This window comes from Vigna unguiculata, chromosome 5 (genome assembly GCF_004118075.2).
Source record: "Vigna unguiculata cultivar IT97K-499-35 chromosome 5, ASM411807v1, whole genome shotgun sequence".
NCBI classification, from domain to species: domain Eukaryota; kingdom Viridiplantae; phylum Streptophyta; class Magnoliopsida; order Fabales; family Fabaceae; genus Vigna; species Vigna unguiculata.
In genome coordinates, this window is record NC_040283.1 from 26,008,594 (window position 1) to 26,033,175 (window position 24,582).

The window sequence follows — 24,582 nt, forward strand, 5'->3', positions numbered from 1 at the left end:
TGGTAACTTTCATTTTGCATTATGTTTTTTTATTTAATCAGATTTGAAGTTTAATTTTTACAAACATAACCAGTTGTGCTATGTGTTCTGTGTGTGTTATTAATATCTTCTTACCCACCCTAGTGTACTAACATGTGATTTTGATATGTTTTTGTTTAATTTCATTTCTACAGGTTTGTCAACCAGTAGTAGTGAAAGATTGTTACTACTTTGGTATCAACCTTTCAATATCATTTTTCTAACTCTTATACATTTCTTTTTTCTACATTGATAATTATGTTATGTTACATTAGTTTGTGTAATTAAGTTTCCATTGATTATATTATTATTCTATATACTTTCATGATGCACTATTTTGTTTAATTCAATTAGATTTCAAATTTAGTGTTTACAAATATAACTACTTCTTCTATTAGTTTTCTTCTGCTAATGTTCTTTGTTATTCATATCTTCTTACTTCAGTGTACTAATACTTCATTTTCATATGTTTTGTTTTATTACTGTTTGTGCAGGTTGGTCAACAGGAAGTTGTCAAACATTACTGATGCCTCTCTATAGACGTTTTGGTTTTTTTTTTCTATCTTCTATTTTCTACCGTTCTGTTTATTTTGATAATTTTTTTCTATTATAATGTGCGTTTAATTTTCATTGATTAGATTTTGGTTTTGGTAACTTTCATTTTGCATTATGTTTGTTTATTTAATAAAATTTGAAGTTTAATTTTTAAAAACATAACCAGTTGTGCTATGTGTTCTGTTTTATTAATATCTTCTTACCCACTCTAGTGTACTAGCATTTGATTTTCTTATGTTTTTTTTTTAATTCCATTTGTACAGGGTTGTCAAGAAGTAGTAGTGAAAGATTGTTACTACTTTGGTATCAACATTTCAATATCATTTTTCTAACTCTTATACAGTTCTTTTCTCTACACTGATAATTATGTAATGTTACATTAGTTTGTGTAATTAATTTTCCATTGATTATATTATTAATTTATTGTACTTTCATTATGCACTATATTGTTTCATTCAATTAGATTTCAAATTTAGTGTTTACAAATTTAACTAGTTTTTCTATGTGTTTCATTCTACTAATCTTCTTTGTTTTTCACAGCTCCTTATTTAAGTGTACTAATATTTCATCTTCATATGTTTGGTTTTAATACCGTTTGTGCAGGTTTGTGAACAGGACATTGTCACACATTATTCATGCCTCTTTATAGACGTTGGGGTTTTGTTTTTCTATCTCCTATATTCTACTATTATGTCTATTTTGATATTTTTTTCTATTATAGTATGTTTTTAATTTTCATTGATTAGATTTTAGTTTTGGTAATTTTCATTTTGCATTTTGTTTGTTTATTTAATCAGATTTGAAGTTTAATTTTTACAAACATAACCAGTCTGCTATGAGTTCTCTTTTATTATTACCTTCTTACCCACTCTAGTGTACTAACATATGATTTTAATCTGTTTTTGTTTATTTCCATTTCTACAGTTTTGTCAACAAGTAGTAGTGAAAGATTGTTACTACTTTTGTATCAACATATCAATTTCATTTTTCTAACTCTTATACATTTCTTTTCTCTACATTGATAATTATGTAATGTTACATTAGTTTGTGTAATTAATTTCCATTGATTATATTATTGTTTTATGTACTTTCATTATGCACTATTTTGTTTCATTCAATTAGATTTCAAATTTAGTTTTTACAAATTTAACTAGTTTTTCTATGTGTTTCCTTCTACTAATCTTCTTTGTTATTCACAACTCCTTAATTTAGTGTACTAGTATTTCATTTTCATATGGTTTGTTTTAATACTGTTTGTGCAGGTTTGTCAACAGGAAGTTGTCACACATTACTCATGCCTGTCTATAGACGTTTTGGTTTTGTTTTTCTATCTCCTATATTCTACCGTTATATCTATTTTGATAATTTTTTTCTATTATAGTATGTGTTTAATTTTTATTGATTAGATTTTGCTTTTGGTAATTTTCATTTTGCATTATGTTTGTTTATTTAATCAAATTTGAAGTTTAATTTTTACAAACATAACCAGTTGTGCTATGTGTTCTGTTTTATTAATATCTTCTTACCCACTCTAGTGTACTAGCATTTGATTTTCATCTGTTTTTTTGTTTAATTCCATTTCTACTGGTTTGTCAACAAGTATTAGTCAAAGATTGGTACTACTTTGGTATCAACATTTCAATATCATTTTTCTAACTCTTATACATTTCTTTTCTCTACAATGATAATTATGTTATGTTATATTATTTTGTGTAATTAATTTTCCATTCATTATAATATTGTTCTTTTTACTTTCATTATGCACTATTTTGTTTTTAGAAATTTAACTAGTTTTTCTATGTGTTTCCTTCTACTAATCTTCTTTGCTATCCATATCTCCTTACTTCAATGTACTAATATTTCATTTTCATATGTAATTTTTTAATATTGTTTGTGCATGGTTGTGAACAGGAAGTTGTCACACATTATTCATGCCTCTCTATAGATGATTTGGTTTTGTTTTTCTATCTCTTAAATTCTACCCTTATGTCTATTTCGACAACTTTTTTTATATAATAATGTGTGTTTCATTTTCATTGCTTAGATTTTGGTTTTGGTAATTTTCATTTTCCATTATGTTTGTTTATTGGATTTGATTTGAAGTTTAATTTTTACAAACATAACCAATTGTACTATGTGTTCTGTTTTATTAATATCTTCTTACCCACTCTAGTGTACTAACATTTAATTTTCATCTGTTTTTTTATTTAATTCCATTTTTAAAGGTTTGTTAAGAAGTAGTAGTGAAAGATTGTTACTACTTTGGTATTAACTTTTCAATATCATTTTTCTAACTCTTATACGTTTCTTTTCTCTACATTGATAATTATGTTATGTTATATTAGTTTGTGCAATTAATTTTCCATTGATTATATTATTGTTCTATTTACTTCCATTATGCATTATTTTATTACATTCAATTAGATATCAAATTTAGTTTTTAAAAATTTAACTAGTTTTTCTATGTGTTTCCTTCTACTAATCTTATTTTTATTCACATCTCCTTACTTCAGTGTACTGATATTTCATTTTCATATATTTTGTTTTAATACTATTTGTGCAGGTTTGTCAACAGGAAGTTGTCACACATTATTCATCACTCTCTATAGATGTATTGGTTTTTTTTTCTATCTCCTATATTCTACCGTTATGTCTATTTTGATAAATTTTTTTCTATTATAATGTGTGTTTAATTATCATTAATTAGATTTCTGTTTTGGTAATTTTCATTTTACATTTTGTTTGTTTATTTAATCAGATTTGAAGTTTATTTTTTACAAACATAACGAGATTTGCTATGTGTTCTCTTTTATTATTATCATCTTACCCACTCTAGTGTACTCACATTGGATTTTCATCTGTTTTTCTTTAATTCCATTTCTACAGGTTTGTCAACAAGTAGTAATGAAAGATTGTTACTACTTTGGTATCATAATTTCAATATCATTTTTCTAACTCTTATACATTTCTTTTCTCTACAATGATAATTATGTTATGTTATATTAGTTTGTGTATTTAATTTTCCATTGATTATATTATTGTTCTTTTTACTTTCGTTATGAACTATTTTGTTTCATTCAATTAGATTTCAAATTTAGTATATACAAATTCAACTAATTTTTCTATGTGTTTCCTTCTACTAATCTTCTTTCCTATCAACATCTGCTAACTTCAATGTACTAATATTTCATTTTCATATGTATTGTTTTCATACTGTTTGTGTAGGTTTGTCAACAGGAAGTTGTCCCACATTATTCATGCCTCTTTATAGACGTTTTGGTTTTGTTTTTCTATTTCCTATATTCTACCTTTATGTCTATTTTGGTAATTTTTTCTATTGTAGTGTGCGTTTAATTTTCAATGATTAGATTTTTGTTTTAGTAATTTTCATTTTGCATTTTGTTTGTTTATTTAATCATATTTGAAGTTTAATTTTTACAAACAAAACCAGATTTGCTATGTGTTCTCCTTTATTAATATCTTCTTACCCACTCTAGTGTAATAACATTTGATTTTCATCTGTTTTTGTTTATTTCCATTTCTACAGGTTTGTCATCGAGTAGTAGTGAAAGATTATTACTACTTTGGTATCAACTTTTCAAAATCATTTTTCTAACACTTATAGATTTCTTTTCTCTGCAGTGATAATTATGTTATGTTATATTAGTTTGTGTAATTAATTTTCATTTGATTATATTATTGTTCTATTTACTTTCATTATGCACTATTTTGTTTCATTCAATTAGATTTCAAATTTAGTTTTCACAAATTTAACTAGTTTTTCTATGTGTTTCCTTCTACTAATCTTATTTGTTATTCACATCTCCTTACTTAAGTGTACTAATATTTCATTTCCATATGTTTTGTTTTAATACTGTTTGTGCAGGTTTGTTAACAGGAAGTTGTCACACATTATTTATGCGTCTCTATAGACGTTTTGGTTTTGTTTTTCTATCTCCTATATTCTACCGTTATGTCTATTTTGATAATTTTTTTCTATTATAGTGTGTGTTTAATTTTCATTGATTAGATTTTGGTGTTGGTAATTTTCATTTTGCATTATGTTTATTTATTCAATCACATTTGAAGTTTAATTTTTACAAACATAACCAGATTTGTTATGTGTTCTCCTTTATTATTATCTTCTTACCCACTCTAGTGTAATAACATTTGATTTTCATCTGTTTTTGTTTATTTCCATTTCTACAGGTTTGTCAACGAGTAGTTGTGAAAGATTATTACTACTTTGGTATCAACTTTTCAAAATCATTTTTCTAACACTTGTAGATTTCTTTTCTCTGCAGTAATAATTATGTTATGTTATATTAGTTTGTGTAATTAATTTTCATTTGATTATATTATTGTTCTATTTACTTTCATTATGCACTATTTTGTTTCATTGAATTAGATTTCAAATTTAGTTTTTACAAATTTAACTAGTTTTTCTATGTGTTTCCTTCTACTAATCTTCCTTGTTATTCACATCTCCTTACATAAGTGTACTAATATTTCATTTTCATATGTTTTGTTTTAATACTATTTTTGGATTGTTAGTCAACAGGAAGCTGTCACACATTATTCATGCCTCTCTATAGACGTTTTGGTTTTGTTTTTCTATCTCCTATATTCTACCGTTATGTCTATTTTGATAAACTTTTTCTATTATAGTGTGTTTAATTTTCATTGATTAGATTTTGGTTTTGGTAATTTTCATTTTGCATTTTATTTGGTTATTTAATTTGATTTGAAGTTTAATTTTTACAAACATAATCAGTTTTGCTATTTGTTCTCTTTTATTAAGATCTTCTTACCCACTCTAGTGTACTAACATTTGATTTTCATCTGTTTTTAATTATTTCCATTTCTACAAGTTTGTCAACAAGTAGTAGTGAAAGATTGTTACTAGTTTTGTATCAACATTTCAATATATTTTTTCTAACTCTTACACATTTCTTTTCTCTACATTGATAATTATGTTATGTTACATTAATTTGTATAATTAATTTTCCATTGATTATATTGTTGTTCTATTTACTTTCATTATGCACTATTTTGTTTCATTCAATTAGATTTCAAATTTGGTTTTTACAAATTTAACTAGTTTTTCTATGTGTTTCCTTGTACTAATCTTCTTCTTTATTCACATCTCCTTATATAAGTGTACTAATATATCATATTATATGTTTTGTTTTAATATTGTTTGTGTATGTTTGCCAACAGGAAGTTGTTACACATTATTCATGCCTCTCTATAGACGTTTTGGTTTGTTTTTCTATATCCTATACTCTACCGTTATGTTTGTTTTGAAAATTTATTTTTCTATTATAGTGTGTGTTTAGTTTTCCTTGATTAGATTTTGGTTTGGGTAATTTTCATTTTTCATTATGTTTGTTTATTTTATCAGATTTGAAGTTTAATTTTTACAAATATAACCAGTTTTGTTATGTGTTCTCTTTTATAATATCTTCTTACCCACTCTAGTGTACTAACATTTGATTTTCATCTGTTTTTATTTAGTTCCACTTCTACAAGTTTGTGAACAAGTAGTAGTGAAATATTGTTACTACTTTTCTATCAAAATTTCAATATCATTTTTCTAACTCTTATACATTTCTTTTCTCTACATTGATAATTATGTTATGTTACATTAGTTTGTGAATTAATTTTCCAATGATTATATTATTGTTCTCTTTACTTTCGTTATGCACTATTTTTTTTCATTCAATTAGATTTCAAATTTAGTTTTTACAAATTTAACTAGTTTTTCTATGTGTTTCCTTTTTCTAATCTTCTTTGTTATTCACATGTCCTTACATAAGTGTACTAATATATCATTTTCATATGTTTTGTTTTAATACTGTTTGTGCAGGTTTGTCAACAGGAAGTTGTCACACATTATTCATGCCTCTCTATAGATGTTTTGGTTTTGTTTTTCTATTTCCTATACTCTACCGTTATGTCTATTTTGATAATTGTATTTCTGTTGTAGTGTGTGTTTAATTTTCATTGATTAGATTTTGGTTTTGGTAATTTTCATTTAGCATTTTGTTTGTTTATTTAAATAGTTTTGAAGTTTAATTTTTACAAACATAACCAGTTTTGCTATATGTTCTCTTTTATTAATAACTTCTTACCCACTGTAGTGTACTAACATTTGATTTCCATATGTTTTTGATTAATTCCCTTTCTACAAGTTTATCAACAAGTAGTAGTGAAATATTGTTACTACTTTTGTATTAAAATTTCAATATCATTTTCCTAACTCTTATACATTTCTTTTCTCTACAGTGATAATTATGTTATGTTACATTAGTTTGTGTAATTCATTTTCCATTGATTATATTATTGTTCTATTTATCTTCATTATGCATTATTTTGTTTCATTCAATTAGATTTCATATTTAGTTTTTAGAAATTTAACTAGTTTTTCTATGTGTTTGCTTCTACTAATCTTCTTTGCTATTCACATCTTCTTACTTTAGTGTACTAATATTTCATTGTCATATGTTTTCTTTTAATACTCTTTGTGTAGGTTTGTGAACAGGAAGTTGTCGCACATTATTCATGCCTCTCTATAGATGTTTTGGCTTTGTTTTTCTGTCTCCTATATTTTACCGTTATGTCTATTTGATAATATTTTCTATTGTAGTGTGTGTTTAATTTTCATTGATTAGATTTTGATTTTGGTAATTTTCATTTAGCATTTTGTCTGTTTATTTAAACAGATTTGAAGTTTAATTTTTACAAACATAACCTGTTTTGCTATGTGTTCTCTTTTCTTATTATTATCTTCTTACCCACTCTAGTGTACTAACATTTGATTTTCATCTATTTTTTATTAATTCCATTTCTATAAGTTTGTCAACAAGTAGTAGTGAAATATTGTTACTACTTTTGTATCAAAATTTCAATATCTTATTTCTAACTCTTATACATTTCTTTTCTCTACATTAATAATTATGTTATGTTACATTAGTTTGTGTAATTCATTTTCCATTGATTATATTATGGTTCTATTTACTTTCATTATGCACTATTTTGTTTCATTCAATTAGATTTCAAATTTAGTTTTTAGAAATTTAACTAGTTTTTCTATGTGTTTCCTTCTACTAATCTTCTTTGTTATTCACATCTCCTTACATAACTATACTAATATATCATTTTCATATGTTTTGTTTTAATACTGTTTGTGCAAGTTTGTCAACGGGAAGTTGTCACACATTATTCATGCCTCTCTATAGACATTTTTGTTTTGTTTTTCTATCTCCTATACTCTACCATCACTACAAGAATGTTAGAGATTTGCGTGGGCCAAAATAGGACGCAACAATGCAAAAGCCCACGCCAATACGTCTAGGGCGACGGTCTCGCGACGACACAGTGTAGACTCCAAAATCATCGATGCAAAGACTGTTTGCGTCGGCTAAAGGGCGACGAACAGTAGCTTTGTCATTATCGTCGGCTGAACCGACGTAAAGAAATAATAATAATAATAATCAATAAACAATGCATCGGTTGAGCCCATGCATAATAAAAAGTAACAGCGTCAGTTTTGCGTCGGCTAAGCCTACGCAAATTATTATGAATTTATAAATGAAAAATCTGTTTTGCTGTACAACCCCATAACCTGCTTCAGTCAATTGCAGTGTAGCATATCATTTAATTCATTCAAAATTGAAATTACAAACATAAAATTCAATTACACCGATACTGAACTAATTAAAAATCAAATTACAATAGTCATAATCCATCATAAAATTAAATTACACCGATACTGAACTAATTAAAAATCAAATTACAATAGTCAAAATCCATCCAGGTCTAAGATACACATAATATCATAATACAAGTCCTAAATGTTTATAACTAATCTAGTGCATTGTCATTACATTCTAAATTATACAACTGAACCTAATAAACCTAGTAAGATTCAGATCCAAGCCACAGTCCATGATCGAAGAGAAAAATTTCACTGAAACCTGTAAAATGAAAGTAAAAGGGGAATTCTCCTGTAAAGGATTTTTACACATTCAAGGTTCACTTTTTGTTCTGGCTGTACCCAGAAGGTGTTTATGGCCCATATGGAATCATGCTTTTGTTTGGTGTGGTGTCAATTAATAAGATTATTTAACTTGAAATATTAAATTAATGATGTTTGTGTGTTGTGATGTGAGAAATTGAGAATCAATCTTTCCAAAATGAAGACAAAGATAAGCATTATACTTGCCCCCGTCCCTCTAATTAAAAAACAACAATTGCATTCATTTAACTATTTTCAGAAGTTCATATAGAAACTCTGTTCTATTTTCATATACATGGTTGCAATTGTTTGAGAAACTCTGTACTATTTCCTAAAAGTGAAAATATTACCATTCTTGATTAAGATGTTATCTATCTATCACACATAACTTTGTCACACAGGAAAAGGAAATTAAAAAGAAACTAAAACATCCAACAAAAAATTAGTCACCTAAAATTAAAACTAATCACTAAAGGATGAACATATATATATATATATATATATATATATATATATATATATATATATATATATATATATATATATATATATATATATATATATATATATATATATTTATCAACCATTCATGCATAAACATTACTTATTGCTCAAAGATAAAGATGACCTTGTGTATTGCTGCCAACAGAACTTTCACCTCCGATCCAAAGTGTTTACTTAACCCAAACACATTGATTCCAATCACAAGACCACCTCCTATCATAGCACCACCTGATTCCAAAAAGAAAATGAGATAAAAAAATCAAATACTATACGGTTCAACACCTATTAAAAACGCAGCTCACTTTAACGCCCCTTAGGTTCAAGATTTTAGCTCACCAAAACTCCTTCACCTCCACTAAAACACTTAGTCACGAAGAAATAATTGGTAACCCTAAACCAAAAAAGTAATCAGCAAATGGGATTTAAATAAAAAATGCAGCAAATGGGGCTTCAATGACTTACCTAAACGCTTCAAAAATCTGTCTAGTGAGAACGAAAACCCCTCGTCTCGCAAGTCCAGATTTTGCCACTCAATGGCCTCCAAATCGCGCCTCCCAACCACCACTCCGTCGTATAGAAGGAAGCCGCTTTGGTGTTCACAGAGAAGGGAGTGAACAACCACCACTCCGTCACAGAGCTGAAGGGTGACAGAAGCTCGTCGCACACTCTTCTCACAAGCCTCGTCTCCGTCGAAGGAGCACGCCTCGCTGCAGCAGCTCGCGCCGGTACTCTCTCGGTCACTCCCATTCTTCGCTCAATCCCTACAAATTGGCACCTTGTAAGGGGGAAAGTGGAATAATGCAAATGGCGACAAGGGGAAAATGGGCAAGTGAAAACTCCCAATGAAGGAGCGAATTCTGAAAAATTCCCCACTTAAGTTAACCTAATAAAAACATGTCGATTTAGTTATGGAGCCTATGCGTAGGCTATCCCACGCCAACAATTTCAAATTGTGAGCATCGGTCATCCCACTCAAGCAATTCATTTGCGTTTGTTTTCAAATTAATAAAGATTCCTTTTTGATAAACTTGACGAGAATAAATACTTTTCATTTTTAAATAATTGTTTTCATTATTATCGGATTTTCGTGGGTTTAACCGACGCATTATGCGTCCTACACGGATCCGACGTATCATTTTGGAAGCTAAAATGCTACATTCTTGTAGTGCATTATGTTTATTTTGATAATTGTATTTCTATTATTAGTGTGTGTTTAATTTTCGTTGATAAGATTTTGGTTTTAGTAATTTTCATTTTGCATTATGTTTGTTAATTTAATCAGGTTTGAAGTTTAATTTTTACAAACATAACCAGTTTTGCTATGTGTTCTCTTTTATTAATATCTTCTTACCCACTCTAGTGTACTAACCTTTGATTTTCATCTATTTTTGTTAAATTTCATTTCTACTGGTTTGTGGACAAGTAGTAGTGAAAGATTGTTACTACTTTTATATCAAAATTTCAATATCGTTTTTCTAACTCTTATACATTTCTTTTCTCTACATTTATAATTATCTTATGTTACATTAGTTTGTGAATTAATTTTCCACTGATTATATTATTGTTCTATTTGATTTCATTATGCACTATTTTGTTTCATTCAGTTAGATTTCAAATTAAGTTTTTACAAATTTAACTAGTTTTTTTATGTGTTACCTTCTTCTAATCTTCTTTGTTCTTCACATCTCCTTACTTCAGTGTACTAATATTTCATTTTCATATGTTTTGTTGTAATACAGTTTGTTCAAGTTTGTCAACAGGAAGTTGTCACACATTATCCATGCCTCTCTATAGACGTTTTGGTTTTGTTTTTCTATCTCCTATATTTTACCGTTATGTCTATTTTGAAAATTTATTTTTCTATTATAGTGTGTGTTTAATATTCCTTTATTAGATTTTTGTTTTGGTAATTTTCAAATTGCATTATGTTTGTATATTTAATCAGATTTGAAATTTAATTTTTAGAAACATAACCCGTTTTGCTTTGTGTTCGCTTTTATTAATATCCTCTTACCCACTCTAGTGTACTAACATTTGATTTTCATATGTTTTTTATTAATTCCATTTCTACAAGTTTATAGACAAGTAGTAGTGAAAAATTCTTACTAGTTTTGTATCAAAATTTCAATATCCTTTTTCTAACTCTTATACATTTCTTTTCTCTACATTGATAATTATGTTTTGTTACATTAGTTTGTGTAATTAATTTTCCATTGATTATATTATTATTTTATTTACTTTCATTATGCACTATTTTGTTTCATTCAATTAGATTTCAAATTTAGTTTTTACAAATTTAACTAGTTTTTCTATGTGTTTCCTTCTTCTAATCTTCTTTGTTATTCACATATCCTTACTTTAGTGTACTAATATTTCATTTTCATATGTTTTGTTTGAATACAGTTTGTGCAGATTTATCAACAGGAAGTTGTCACACATTATTCATGTCTCTCTATAGACGTTTTGACTTTGTTTTTCTGTCTCCTATATTTTACCGTTATGTCTATTTGATAATATTTTCTATTGTAGTGTGTGTTTAATTTTCATTGATTAGATTTTGGTTTTCGTAATTTTCATTTAGCATTTTGTCTATTTATTTAAACAGATTTGAAGTTTAATTTTTACAAACATAACCTGTTTTGCTATGTGTTCTCTTTTCTTATTATTATCTTCTTACCCACTCTAGTGTACTAACATTTGATTTTCATCTATTTTTAATTAATTCCATTTCTATAAGTTTGTCAACAAGTAGTAGTGAAATATTGTTACTACTTTTGTATCAAAATTTCAATATCATTTTTCTAAGTCTTATACATTTCTTTTCTCTACATTAATAATTATGTTATGTTACATTAGTTTGTGTAATTCATTTTCCATTGATTATATTATGGTTCTATTTACTTTCAATATGCACTATTTTGTTTCATTCAATTAGATTTCAAATTTAGTTTTTAGAAATTTAACTAGTTTTTCTATGTGTTTCCTTCTACTAATCTTCCTTGTTATTCACATCTCCTTACATAAGTGTACTAATATTTCATTTTCATATGTTTTGTTTTGATACTGTTTGTGCAGGTTTGTCAACAGGAAGTTGTCACACATTATTCATGCCTCTCTATAGACGTTTTGGTTTTGTTTTTCTATCTCCTATATTCTACTGTTATGTCTATTTTGATAATTTTTTTCTCTTATAGTGTGTGTTCAATTTTCATTAATTAGATTTTGGTTTTGGTAATTTTCATTTAGCATTTTGTTTGTTTATTTAATCAGATTTCAAGTTTAATTTTTACAAACATAACCAATTTTGCTATGTGTTCTCTTTTATTAATATCTTCTTACCCACTCTTGTGTACTAACATTTGATTTTCATCTATTTTTAATTAATTCCATTTCAACAAGTTTGTCAACAAGTAATAGTGAAAGATCGTTACTACTTTTGTATCAACATTTCAATATCATTTTTCTAACTCTTATACATTTCTTTTCTCTACATTGATAATTATGTTATGTTACATTAGTTTGTACAATTAATTTTCCATTGATTTTATTATTGTTCTATTTACTTTAATTATGCACTACTTTGTTTCATTCAATTAGATTTCAAATTTAGTTTTTACAAATTTAACTAGTTTTTCTATGTGTTTCCTTCTTCTAATCTTCTTTGTTATTCACATCTCCTTACTTCAGTGTACTAATATTTCATTTTCATATGTTTTTGTTTTAATACTATTTTTGCATTTTTGTCAACAGGATGTTGTCACACATTATTCATGCCTCTCTATAGACGTTTTGGTTTTGTTTTTCTATCTTCTATATTCTACTGTTATGTCTATTTTGATAAGTTTTTTCCTCTTTTAGTGTGTGTTCAATTTTCATTAATTAGATTTTGGTTTTGGAAATTTTCATTTAGCATTTTGTTTGTTTATTTAATCAGATTTCAAGTTTAATTTTTACAAACATAACTAGTTTTGCTATGTCTTCTCTTTTATTAATATCTTCTTACCCACTCTTGTGTACTAACATTTGATTTTCATCTATTTTTAATTAATTCCATTTCAAAAAGTTTGTCAACTAGTAGTAGTGAAAGATCGTTACTACTTTTGTATCAACATTTCAATATCATTTTTCTAACTCTTATACATTTCTTTTCTCTACATTGATAATTATGTTATGTTACATTAGTTTGTGTAATTAATTTTCCATTGATTTTATTATTGTTCTATTTACTTTCATTATGCACTATTTTGTTTCATTCAATTAGATTTCAAATTTATTTTTTACAAATTTAACTAGTTTTTCTATGTGTTTCCTTCTTCTAATCTTCTTTGTTATTCATATCTCCTTACTTCAGTGTACTAATATTTCATTTTCATATGTTTTTGTTTTAATACTATTTTTGCATTTTTGTCAACAGGGAGTTGTCACACATTATTCATGCCTCTCTATAGACGTTTTGGTTTTGTTTTTCTATCTCCTATATTTTACCGTTATGTCTATTTTGATAATTTTGTTTTCAATTATAGTGTATGTTTAATTTTTGTTGCATAGATTTTGGTTTTGGTAATTTTCGTTTTGCATTATGTTTGTTAATTTAATCAGATTTTAAGTTTCATTTTTACAATCATAACCAGTTTTGCTATGCGTTATGTCTTTTAATATTGTATATTATTATTCTATTTACTTTCCATATGCACTATTTTGTTTCATTCAATTAGATTTCAAATTTAGTTTTTACAAATTTAACTAGTTTTTCTATGTTTTTCCTTCTACTAATCTTCTTTGTTATTCACATCTCCTTACTTAAGTGTACTAATATATCATTTTCATATGTTTTGTTGTAATACTGTTTGTGCTGGTTTGTCAACAGGAAGTTGTCACACATTATTCATGCCTCTCTATAGACGTTTTGGGAGCAGATGTGAATTTAGGTGAGAACGCTAATGCTTAGCGACAGAGCGGGGCTGATGGTGGGAGATTTTTCTGTTATATTATATTTTCCTGCATTTTGTAATAGACATTATGACGTTTTTATCTATTACAGACATGTAATAAAGATGGAGTAGTATGATTGGATTATCACGAGAAAAGTTTTCAATTTTCCCGCGCTTGGGAACTTTATATAATGTCTGAATTTCCAAAAAAAAAATTTATGAAATAAGCTTTATCTAGTAATATCCATCTAGGGTGTTACAGATTAGATTTTGGTTTTGGTAATTTTCATTTTGCATTATGTTTGTTTATTTAATTAGATTTGAAGTTTAATTTTTACAAACATAACCTATTCTGCTAAGTGTTGTCTTTTATTAATATCTTCTTACCCACTCTAGTGTAATAACATTTGATTTTCATATGTTTTTGATTAATTCCATTTGTATAGGTTTATCAACAAGTAGTAGTGAAAGATTGTTACTACTTTTGTATCAAAATTTCAATATCATTTTCCTAACTCTTATACATTTCTTTTCTCTACAGTGATAATTATGTTATGTTATATTAGTTTGTGTAATTAATTTTCGATTGATTATATTATTTTTCTATTTACTTTCAATATGCATTATTTTGTTTCATTCAATTAGATTTCAAATTTAGTTTTTACAAATTTAACTAGTTCTTCTATGTGTTTCCTTCTACTAATCTTCCTTGTTATTTACATCTCCTAACATAAGAGTACTAATATTTCATTTTCATATGTTTTGTTTTAATACTGTTTGTGCAGGTTTGTCAACAGGAAGTTGTCACACATTATTCATGCCTCTCTATAGACGTTTTGATTTTGTTTTTCTATCTCATATATTCTACACTTATCTCTATTTTGATAATTTTTTTCTATTATAGTGTGTGTTTAATTTTCATTGATTACATTTTGGTTTTGGTCATTTTCATTTTGTATTTTGTTTGTTTATTTAATCAGATTTGAAGTTTAATTTTTACAAACATAACCAATTTTGCTTTGTGTTCTCTTTAATTAATATTCTCTTACTCACTCTAGTGTACTAACATTTGATTTTCATCTATTTTTGTTTAATTCCATTTCTACAGGTTTGTCAACAAGTAGTAGTGAAAGATTGTTGCTACTTTTGTATCAACATTTCAATTTCATTTTTATAACTCTCATTCATTTCTTTTCTCTACATTGATAATTATGTTATGTTACAATATTTTTTGTAATTAATATTTCATTTATTACATTATTGTTCTATTTATTTTCATTCAATTAGATTTCAACTTTAGTTTTGAGAAATTTAACTAGTTTTTCTATGTTATTCCTTCTACTAATCTTCTTTGTTATTCACATCTCCTTACTTCAGTGTACTACAATTTTGTCTATATTGATAATTTTTTTCTCTTCTAATTTCCGTTTAATTTTCATTGAATAGATTTTGGTTCTGGTAATATTTATTTTGCATTGTGTTGTGTTATTTAATCAGATTTGATGTTTAAGTATTACAAACATAACTAGTTTTCCTAGGTTTTTCCGTCTCCTAAATTTCTCTTTGATTATATTCTCCTTACTTACTCTAGTGTATTAAAGTTGCGTTTTTAATGTGATTTTGGTTCAATTTCTATTCCTGTGGGTGTGTCAACAAACAATAGTGAAAGATTGTTACTACTCATACATTTTGATTTCCTTTTTCTAACTCTTATACTTTTCTTTTCTCTACAGTGATAATTATGTTATGTTATATTAGTTTGTGTAATTAATTTTCGATTGCTTATATTATTTTTCTATTTACTTTAATTATGTATTATTTTGTTTCATTCAATTAGATTTCAAATTTAGTTTTTACAAATTTAACTAGTTCTTCTATGTGTTTCCTTCTACTAATCTTCCTTGTTATTTACATCTCCTAACATAAGTGTACTAATATTTCATTTTCATATGTTTTGTTTTAATATTGTTTGTGCAGGTTTGTCAACAGGAAGTTGTCACACATTATTCATGCCTCTCTATAGAAGTTTTGGTTTTGTTTTTCTCTCTCATATATTTTACACTTATCTCTATTTTGATAATTTTTTCTATTATAGTGTGTGTTTAATTTTCATTGATTACATTTTGGTTTTGGTAATTTTCATTTTGCATTTTGTTTGTTTATTTAATCAGATTTGAAGTTTAATTTTTACAAACATAACCAATTTTGCTATGTGTTCTCTTTAATTAATATTCTCTTACTCACTCTAGTGTACTAACTTTTGATTTTCATCTGTTTTTGTTTAATTCCATTTCTACAGGTTTGTCAACAAGTAGTACTGAAAGATTGTTGCTACTTTTGTATCAACATTTCAATTTCATTTTTATAACTCTCATTCATTTCTTTTCTCTACATTGATAATTATGTTATGTTACAATATTTTTTGTAATTAATATTTCATATATTACATTATTGTTCTATTTATTTTCATTAAATTAGATTTCAACTTTAGTTTTGAGAAATTTAACTAGTTTTTCTATGTTATTCCTGCTACTAATCTTCTCTGTTATTCACATCTCCTTACTTTCAGTGTAGTACAGTTTTGTCTATATTGATAATTTTTTTCTATTCTAATTTGCGTTTAATTTTCATTGATTAGATTTTGGTTCTGGTAATATTTATTTTGCATTATTTTGTGTGATTTAATCAAATTTAATGTTTAAGTATTACAAACATAACTCGTTTTCCTAGGTTTTTCCGTCTCCCAAATTTCTCTTTGATTATATTCTCCTTACTTACTCTAGTGTATTAAAGTTGCATTTTTAATGTGATTTTGGTTCAATTTCTATTCATGTGGGTGTGTCAACAAACAATAGTGAAAGATTGTTACTACTCATACATTTTGATTTCCTTTTTCTAACTCTTATACTTTTCTTATCTCTACATTGATAATTTCGTTCTGTTAAAATAGTTTGTGTAATTAATTTTTCATTGATTACATTCTCTTTATTTTCATTATGCACTATATTGTGTCCTTTAATCAAATATTAACTTTAGTCCTTAAAAACTTAACTGATTTTCCCATGCATGTCCTTCTATTAATTTTCTCTTTCATCTATTTTGGTTTAAATCTATGTGTGTAGGTTTGTCAAAAAGCAATAATGAACGAGTTTTTTTGCTTTTGTATTGACACTTTAATTTGATTTTTCTAACTCTTATACTTTTCTTTTCTCTAGATTGATATTTCTCTTCTGTTGCAATAGTTTGTGTAATTAATTTTTCGTTGATTACATTATTGTTCTATTTCTTTTCATTCTGCTCAATTATGTTTCACTCAATTAGATTTTAACTTTAGTTTTTACAAGCTTAACTAGTTTTTCCAAGTGTCTACTTCTACTAATTTTCTTTTCTATTGACATCTACTTACTTTCTCTAGAATACTAATGTTGCATTTTCATCTGTTTCGGTTTAATTTTGCTTATGTAGGTTTGTTAACAAGCATTTGCCAAACATTATTGTCACCTCAATACATACGTTTGGGTTCTATTTTTCTAACTCTTCTACTTTACTTTTCCCTACATTGATAATTCTGATCTATTGTATTGTGTAATTAATGTTCATTGATTACATTATTGTTCTAGTTATTTTCATTTCTCATTATCTTGTGTTCTTCAATCAAATTTTATGTTTATCTTTTACAAACGTAACAAGTTCCGCTATCTGTTTCCTTATAATAATGTTTTCCATTATTAACATCTCCTTATTTACTCTATTGTACTAACATTGAATTTTTCATCTATTTTAGTTTAAATTTATTTATGCAGGTTTGTTAACAAGCAATAGTGAATGATTGTTATTGCCTCTGTTAGTACCCTTTGCTTTTTGTTTTTCTAACTCTTCTACTGTTCTTTTCTGTACATTGATAAATTCATTCAAATGCAATGGTTTGTGTAATTAAATTTTCATTGATTAGATTATTGTTCCAGTTATTTTCATTCTACACTATTTTTACAATCTTAACCAGTTTTTCCATTAGATTCCTTCTACTAATTTTCTCTTCTATTAACATTTCCTTACTTGGTATGGAGTATTAACATTGCATTGTTATCTTTTTATCTTTAATATTGTTTGTGTATGTTTGTCAAGAAGCACTTTTTGCACAATATTATTGCCTCTCTATATAGAGGTTTTAGATTTATTCTCCTAACTCCTTTACTTTACTTTTCTCTAAATTGATAATTTCCATCTATTATAGTGTGTAATTAATTTTCATTGATTAGATTATTGTTCTAGTTATTTTCATTTCATACTACCTTATATTCTTTAATAAAAATTTTAAGTTTAGTTTTCACAAACATAACCAGTTCTGCTAAATGTTTCCTTATAATATTTTTCTTTTATAAACATCTCCTTACTTAGTTTCATTTAGTAAACTTGCATTTATAGTCTATTTTGGTTTAACTTTATTTTTGCATGATTGTTAATATACTATGGTGAAAGTTTGTTAATAAACAAGAGTGAGTAATAAATTTGCATTTTTGTCTGTCTTGGTTTAACTCTGTTTGTGTAGGTCTGTTAACAAGCACTTGTCACATTTTATTGTTGCCTCTCTATACACAATTTAGACTCTTTCTACTAATTTTTTCTTTTATTAACATCTCCTTAGTAACTCTAATGTAGTCATGTTGCATTTTTAATCTTTTTTGGTTTAATTTTACTTTTGCATGTTTGTTAAAAAGAAGTAGTGAAAGATTGCTATTGTCTTTATACATATGTCTTGTTTTTTTTTCTAAAAGTCTTCTACTATTCTTTTCTCTACTTTCATAATTTCATTTTGTTGCAACAATTTGTGTAATCAATTATTCATTGATGACATTATTGTTCCAGTTATTTTCATTCAGTACTACTTTACAAACTTAACCAATTTTCCATATGTTTCCTTCTGCTAATTTTCTCTTCAATTAACATCTTCTAATTTACACCACAGTACTAACGTTACATTTTAATCTGTTTTGGCTTAATTATGTTTGTGCAGATTTCCTAAGAAGTAGTTGTCACACATTATTGGTGTCTCTCTACAAATGTTGTGGTTTTGTTTTTCTAAATCTTTTATTTATTCTTCTCTACTTTTGGTTAAATTTTCCTTTGGTCCCCATTTTCGTTCAAAAATATTGATTTGGTCCTTCTATTTTTGTAAGTCTCAATTATATCCCTAATATCGAAAATTGGTATCAATCATGTCCTTGCTATTAAATTAGGTTAGTAAGGGAACAATTAGTAGGCATGATTTTATCTCATTAAACAATGACTAGACAAATCAAATTACTAATGTGCATTATTGTTTTTTGATAATTAACGTATATTAGAAATTACCTTCTCCTTTAGCTCTCAACTTATCAAACATCTTCATTGCGTCATAAATCTTCCTAGCTTTGCACAATTGATTAACAATAATGCCAATGGTCATAACACTGGGCTTTATCCCCATCTCATCCATTTCCGCCATCAGTTTATTCATCCGCTGAATGTCCCTCTGATGAAGGATTATGTTGTTCCTTTTTAAGATTATTGAATATGGTGTGAGTTGATTAAGAAAGCTAAGTGAAATCCCCACTAGACATTAAGATAGCATGCTATCTAGATGTGAAGGTTCCTTTCACAAAGCTCAATAGAAGAAGATGATGGATTGCTTCAAAACAAAAAGGAAATGGAAAGCACATAAACCATAGAAAACAAAGAACAATTAAAGGAAGAAGAAAACATAAAATGGAAAGGAAAGAAATGGTAAAATTAATGTGAGAAGCACGCCACTACAAGGCTAGGCTAGAAGCCATGGCAACCTTGAAGATGAGTGGAGGTGTGCCGCCACTTGCTATGCAAGATAAGGCTTAAAAGTATTCACTCCCAAGGGAGGAAACTCTCACAAATGGTTGAGACACAAGAGTGTTTTTACTTCAAAATGTTCAACCCTTTTACATGTCTAGGAGCACCCCTTATATAGAAGAGTTCAGGGGCCTCTAAGCAAATAAAATATGCCTAAGGATGTCTCTACAAAAACCTAACCCTAGCTTCTAGAAACTAGGTCAAATAAGGTTACAAAAATGAGAGACAAAAGAGCTAACTATGGTGTGTGCAAGGCTAATTTCGTTATAGCACAAAAGGAGACAAAGAATGTGTCTCATATGTCTCCAAAAAGTGGCCAAAGTGTGCTAAAAACAAAGGAGACCAAAGGTACATAGGTACACTTGCTTCATGCCTTTTACTTTATGCTTTATGCCTTTGCTTTACTCTCTCTTCCACATCATTTATGCTCCCCAATCACCATGCGCCACCTAGCATTGTTTTCTTACTCCTAATTAACCTACAAAGCAAATAACATAGATTAGCATGTTGGCTTAAGTCAAGTCAACTATAGTCAACAAGTCAAACCTAGTCAAAGGTCAACAAGTCAACTAAAGTTGATTCAACTAAGTCAACTTAGGGAATCAAAAATAGCAAACACAAATGAAAGGAATGAAGGACTAATGAACTTCCTTTCTAAACATGCTTAGTCTTCTTAAGCATTTGCCTCCATCCTTGGTTGGGGTCAATCCTTCATCACCCTCTCCCTTCCCAACCCAACTAATAGAGCATTACAGAATGCAACTTCAACCGCAACTACACCACCCAATCTACAAAACCTGCCACACCTTGTTATCATTTGGGTTAACTTAAACGCATCAAGGAAAACCCCATGCTCATACATCACGGTAACTAACCCCACAATTTCTTTATCAAAAAAGCTTCTTCGATGGCGCTCCTTCTTCCCTGGTACTCCAAAAATAACTTCAGTCGTGAAATCATCATAAGGAATCAGAATCCTTTTCAAGCATTTAGTCAAGCACGAGAAATGCATCATCAATGTGACCCTATTAAACAACCTTTAAGCAATTCATTCCAAATTCCAGAGCTTTTGGAAGAAGAGTCGAGCTCCTTAAACAAGAAGCAAATCGTCCACCATGGGTGATCGAGACTACACGATCTACTCACCTCATAACCTTGAATTGCAACGAAACCGCGATTCATCTAACTCTATTGTAGATATGATCATATTCACCGAATACCTTAATCTTTTATTTCTTCAATACCCATTTTCCTTCAAAAAGAAAATCTCAATTTTGTAAAATGCTAATGTCTATTTAACCTTGTTAGAAAAATCCTAATTTGTAGTATACGTTTATTAAAAAACTATAATCCACATCAATAATTTGATTTTCCTAATTACTTTTTAATTAGACAAAACCATGCTTATTCATTGTCCCCTTAACATTGTTAACCCAAGTTGTGTATATATGGTGTCATCGAAGTCTCACAATTTTGCTCTATGTTCATGCAGTTGTTGCTTGTGGATGGTGCCATTAACATTTGTTGGAGTAAGGATTTGCATTTCCCTTTGTTTTTCGTACTGGCCAGCTTGGATACGGTGTCTGCCCTGATGTTGTCTCCCTTAGGTACATGTTTCGTTAAAACTCGTACTGATTATATCTCGGTTCAGGTGGTAATGTTGGAGAAGCATTGGGTCCTTTATTTGGTATTCATTATTGAGGTGATCTATCATGAGTTTAAAGTCGGTTTTGCATATCATACGGCGTGCCCTGACTTATATAGGAAGTACTAAACCAACCAAAATGGCTTCGTACTCCACTTGGTTGTTAGACGTTTTAAAAGCACAGTTTAGCAATTTTTCTATGACAATTTGATTTGGTCCTTCAAGGATGATGCCGACCCCTACACCTTTGGGATTGGAGGATCCATCCACATGTAATGTCAACCAATCTTCCTCTTGAGTCGCTTGCAAATCTCCAACGAAATCGTCCAGGCACTGAGCCTTTATGGGCCCATGTGGCTCGAAACGTATGTTAAATTCTTATAGTTCTATGACCCATGTAGACATCCTTCCTGCAAAGTCTGGTTTCTGTAGTATCTTTTGGACAGGATAACCAGTTATTATAATGCCCTGGTGGTTCTGGAAATAGGGTCTTAACCTTCTTGTTGTTATGACTAGCGATAAAGCTACATTTTCCACCATCTGATATCAGGTTTCCAAATCCTGGAGTGTTCTATTGATGAAGTATACTGGCTCCTGACTTTTGCTTACTTCTTGCACCAAAGTCACGCTTACCGAGTATTCAGTGGCCGCTATGTATACTATGTTGGCACAAGTAAGCTTGAAGCAAGGATTTGATAAAGCCAAGTGAATGAAGACCTCATGTGATTGATGAAGATTTATCCGTTTATAATTTTCGCACTGAAGATTCATTTGCTACATAGTAAATTGGTAATATTCTTCATGTATTCACACCATATTATAACTAAGTATACTGTAAACAAGAAACCTTACCATATTTTATTCCAACTTTCTAAAATGGTTTTATAGTGCATTTTAAAGTTTTTTTAAAATAAATTTCAAAACTAGTTCATTGAAAAACGAGATGTTCTCTACTTTTTAATTTAGCCAATGAGAAATCTCTTTCTCTTTTAATATATAAAATAATAAAGTTTGAATTTAAAATTTGAAATCGTAAAAGAACGTAAAAAAAATTAAATTTAAAATTTAAAATATTAATAAATATTTTTAATGTTTCGGATAAAAAAATAAAGAAATTCAAAAGTTCAAAATATTTCATCATTCATAATGTTCCTGCAGAGAACAAATCAGATGAGTTAGGCACAAGTGTCACCTTACCATGTAGTCCGCTATCTCATCAGTTGGCTTCTTCTCGGTTGATACATGTCAGCTTGAACCCAGAAGGGGTTACCTGCAGAAGAGTCTCCGAAGCTCAAGTAAGTCAAAGCTCTCAGAGAGTCAAATCAGTGATTAATGAATGCGTACCTTTAATTATTGGGGTCCATGCGTATTTAAAGAGCATTAATGGTGTCTGATTACCTCATGGGTCGGGCCTTAACTTGGGCTCTGGCTTGGGCCATAAGTGGGCTTGGGCCCTAACCCAGGCCCTTAGGACCTATTGAATGTGAGGGCTTCTATTTTCACTAAGTTTATGGGAGTTGTCAGCCTGGGCTCTAATCTTATCGGGTCTGCTGGAGTAGCCGGCTTGGACCGATTACTTACCTTGACGAGGTGTAGGTTATTCTTCTAGATATAGGTTAAAACCGGTATAAGTTAGGCTAACTCGGCCTAGGCTGACTACTTAGCTGCCTTGATACATGCATTGTTTGCTTATATGGTCGAGTTTGGCTAGGTGTGGTACACTAGTCCCCTAACCTTGTCCGATATGAGGTGTTGGTCAAGGGTGATATGTGTTGATATGCTAGCGGAACCGGCTAGATGTGATACACCAGTCCCCCAGCCTTTAAGTGTGGTGAACAGTGTTAAGGCTAAAAAGTGGTAACCGTCAGAAGGTAGGTGAAGGGGCGTCAGTGGTCAAATCGAAAAACTTTTGGCGCTGTCGTTTTGAAGTGTCATATCCTTCGCAATGATGGTGTCGATTGGTCTGGGGTATTATTTTGGCAGGAAGAGTTTCGTCGTTTGGGATCGTGGACTATAAATATGGGTTTGAAAACAAATGAGGGTTTACTTGTTTCATTTGCGAGAGTTCTGAATTCAAATATCTTGTGCGCGTAATACTGTCCGACTAGTCCTCAGTTTCGACCGACATCTTCTCGTAAAAAACGAAACCAGGTATGTCTAGTAGTAGTGAAAGTACCGAGTCAGATAGAAGTAAGGATAGGCAACTTGGCGGAGAGGGTACGAGTTTTGGAGTTGTTACGAGCGGGATGCCAATGGAGGTTGTGAGGGAGGTTCAGGAGGATCCCCCGAAGAGTTGGAGGAGAGTAACTGGCCGGCAAAAGGCGACTATGGGTGGGCTGCTACTGACATTCGTGACATATCATCTTTATTCAGATGGTCTCGTCTGCTGAACTCTTGGCTAAACTGCACACCCGTCATCTCCAAGGGTGTCAGTGGAGACATTGTTTCGCTAGAGAGGGTGAGTGTTGTCGACCGGGTATGCCATGGGCAGGAGGGGGCTACCGAGAAGTTCTTTTACATGTATATGTGCCACTTTTCTCAGCTTCATGTGCGATTGCCCTTAGACGATTTCACTATGGGTGTGTTGCGGGCGTTGAATGTGGCACCTACCCAGCTACATCCGAATAGTTGGGCCTATTTGCAGGCTTTCCGCATTCTGTGCAAGTCCTTATATTTGGAGCCCACTCCTTATGCTTTCTTGTATTGCGGCCGGCTACTTGGCTCTCTTTGATTAGTCGCCCCAGCGTCAGCAGACTGGATGCTTTCTCCAAGTCTTTCAAGCACTTCAAGGATGGGTACTTCAAAGTCATCGTCAAGGAAGGAGGAAAAGCTTATTTTTTGAACACAGACGGAAGTCCCAAGTTCCCTTTGAGTTGGACAAACAATCCTTCTCGGTATAAGGACATGGGGATGGATGAATTGTCGGTTGGTGATAAGGAGGTTGTGGAGACCTTGTTGAAGTTTGTCGATAAATTGCCCACTAAGGGCCTAGTTAGGGTTCATAATTCGGTGCACCCGATAATAGATATCGAAGGTATCTGTTTATT